Source organism: Melospiza melodia, chromosome 21, assembly GCF_035770615.1.
Source record: "Melospiza melodia melodia isolate bMelMel2 chromosome 21, bMelMel2.pri, whole genome shotgun sequence".
Lineage (NCBI taxonomy): Eukaryota > Metazoa > Chordata > Aves > Passeriformes > Passerellidae > Melospiza > Melospiza melodia.
Window position 1 is genome coordinate 1567220 of NC_086214.1, and position 3698 is coordinate 1570917.

A 3698-nucleotide genomic window follows, 5' to 3' on the forward strand; every position below is an offset into this window, starting at 1 on the left:
AATGCTGTGTTAAAGGCACTAATTTTCTACACCTAGCAGAAGCTATGTATGACTTACTTTGAGCTTTAACTCTTTTCACAATACACTGTACCTCCCACTGGTAATAGGCCAAGATTTTCTGCTCAGGAGATTCATAAAGATTTAAAGCTAGAGCCGTACCTAGTCCCGTCTGTCTCCTTAGTTCCCTTTGTCAGTCTTCCCCCCATGCATAGTCATGCTTGCAGGTGTTACACCATAAACCCCAGATCCTGGACTGTTCTAACAAAAGGTTTTACCACAACCCCCACAATACAGAGCTACCCACGCAGCACAACAGGGGCTGCGACACTCAAGGCAGCGCTCCCTCGCTGGTCCTTTTATGTGGAAGGTCGATAGTGCTTCAACAGTGTCAATCAGCTCCCTGGCCGTCCGGTAGCGGCATGTCACTGCTCTGTCCACTGCTTTCGAGTGTCCCTTCAGCTGCAGCAATAAGGGTTGTAAAATCAGCAGCAGCTTCTTCTTCAGGCGCTCCTTGTCCCCCTCCTTAAGGTTGTTCACCAGATGCTGCATTAAAGACAGGTTTAGTCCACTTGGCAGACACCCACAAAGGCCCTGTGGGTGAGGAAACACAAAGATATCCCCGACCACAATATAGCACTTTTGTGAGTTTTTCCCATATCCCTGTGCTTGGGTTCTTCACCCAGACCTCTGTTTCCTTAATAGTTTCCTGACCTGATCTCGGGTGATGTTTAACTGCAGGAGGGGGGCATCGTCCTCCCCAAAAATACATAAATGATTGATCACATACAAAACCTTAGCCAGGCATGCTTGTGGGTCCTTTAAATCCTGGTGTTTGTCGATATATTGTTTGAGGGTACCATTTGCTCTTTCTACTATCGCCTGTCCTGTGGGGGAATGCGGAATACCTGTCACATGCTTGACAGACCATTGGTCCAAAAACTTTCGGACTCTAGCACTTGTGTAAGCCAGACCATTATCCGTTTTGATACCTTGTGGGACTCCCATAACAGCAAAGCAACTCAATAAATGCCTGATCACATGTATCGCTTTCTCTCCTCCCTGAGCTGTAGCCCATATATAATGGCTATATGTATCTATCGTAACATGCACATACTTAAGCCTGCCAAACCTAGCTACATGCGTGACATCCATTTACCATTTCTCATTCATTTCTAAACCTTGAGGATTAACTCCGCAGCCCAGACCTATTCCCCCATTATGATAACTGCATATTGGACATGCCCTGACAATGACCTTAGCTTCTGATAAGTCCAAATCAAAATTCCTCACCAACCCTTTTGCATTTTGATGATATCTACTATGGGCTTCTCTTGCCAATGTATGCTTATCAACAGGACAAGAGTTATCAATGGGTAAGGTAACCAACTTCTCTGCACGCTCATTCCCTTCCCGCAGACCTTCAGACCACTTATGACTCCTCATATGGATTACAGAATATACTGCACTTCTATCCCGGAGAGCTTTCCTTAATTGAACCAGTAACTCATACAGCTGTTTGTTATTCACTTCCTTAATTGCTGTTCCTTCTATACGTCTGGCTACCCCAGCGACATACATGGAGTCTGTGACCACATTCAAGGGCTCATGCAGGTTAGACATTGCCCATACTACTGCTAACAATCCTAAGGTTTGTAGGCTGTCTGCAGGGTCTGCTGTAAGAAGTTGATGCTTCCATTGTCCTTTTTCTTGCCAAGTGACAGCAGCACGTCTTGATTTCTTCCCTGCCTCTGTGAAGTCTGTAGTGGCTCCTTCTATGGGGCACTCTCTTCTCAGCGGCTGAGTGATCCAGTCCCATTCTGCCATCCATTGCAGGACTCTGGGCACTAACTTGCTTGTCTCCACCTTTGCAGATGATGTCAATAATGCTTCCTGTAAGTCCATTGAATTAACCAGGTACCAGTCCAGCCTCTCTTTTTCCATGGGTAACCTAATGGTGGCAGGTTCTCGACCGTCCACTTCTAATTCTGAGACGGCCTTTTTTAATCAACACAGCTAATTGTTCAATTTTTGAAAATATTGTTCTTTTATGTTGTAATGGTGGTGACAGCCATTCCAATACCCGTATCTCCCCCGTTTTGTTCTCGTATTGGGAGACAGGGCCAAGCAGGTGACAAGGGCTATTCCAAACGGTGAGGTCAATAGGGCAATCTAGTTGTCGACGAGACACATATCCTTGTTGTATACAATTACTGATTTGCTGCAAGGCAAGATGGTGTTCCTTCATGAGGCACACAGGGGTAGTGGGGTCAGTGCCCTTTAACAAGGGTCGCAGGGTTTCCAACAAGCGATTTGGTATTCCCACAATGGGTTTAAGCCACTGTAAGTCTCCTAGCAACTTTTGAGCATCACGTAAAGTCTTAATGTCCAAGCGCAGTTCTAATTTTTGGGGTACCACTGTTTGGTCCATTAGAGTCCATCCCAAATACTTCCATGGTTTCGTGGTCAGAATTTTCTCTGTGGCAATAACAAGTGAAGATGCTGCAAGAGTGTCTCTGATGCTGTCAACCTGTAAAGGGGAAAATGTCTGTTGCTGCCCAAAAAAGATGTCATCCATGTAATGATATATTATGGTAGCTGGCCACTGCTGATGTAATGGCTGTAATGCAGCGTCAACATAAAGCTGGCAAAATGTGGGGGAGTTCCGCATCCCCTGCGGCAATGTCGTCCATTCAAACCTTTTGTCTGGTTCCCCACGATTTATTGCTGGTAGGGTAAAGGCAAACCTCTTTGTATCATCGGGATGCAGCCCAATAGTGAAAAAACAATCCTTTAAATCAATGATTAGAAGTGGCCAATCTTGTGGGATCATGGCTGGATTTGGAAGACCAGGCTGCAAGGCCCCTATCGGTTCCATCTGGTCATTCACAGCTCGTAGATCGTGTACCAGGAGGTATTTCCCTGACTTCTTCTTGATCACAAAAATGGGCGTGTTCCACGGACTCATTGAGAGTCGTAAATGTCCTTGCTCGTATTGTTCCTTCACCAATTCATGGGCATGCATAAGACTCTCCCCTTTCAAGGGCCATTGCTTAACCATCACCGGTGTATCTGTTTTCCAGGTGAGTGGAATGGGGAAAGTCCAAGCAATGGAAATTACCCCAAAGGGTGGTGATTGGTCAACACCACCCCCAGCTGTGTTGAAACATCCCTGCCTATCAGGCAAGAGACTGTAGGGGGCAACTGAACGACTGAGAACACAATGGACACTTGTTGCCCATCAATGCGCACTGACAGAGGCGGTGTTTTGCTTGCCAAAGTAAGTCCTCCTACTCCTGTGAGCATATTAGTTGATGGGAGCAGGGGCCAATGCTGCGGCCATACTTCTAGCGATATAATGCTGGTGTCTGCTCCCGTATCCAATAATCCATAAAGGGTTATGCTCTGATGTCCATGGGTAATCTCAACTCTTTGTTTTTGCCTCTCTTGTAGATCTACAGTCAGGAGTGTAGCACCGGTAGAGCCAAAACCCTTTCCATCACGCTTCTGTCCAGTAAGGGATGGAATACCCGATGTCATCTGTGGTAGCAGTACCAATTGTGCAACGCGTTGACCTTTTGTTATTTTAACCGGGGGATAAGGGGTGTAATGATTTGTATTTCTCCGGTATAGTCCGCATCTATGACCCCAGGCAATACAAATAGTCCCAGCATGGATGTCGAGGAACGTCCTAATAATAA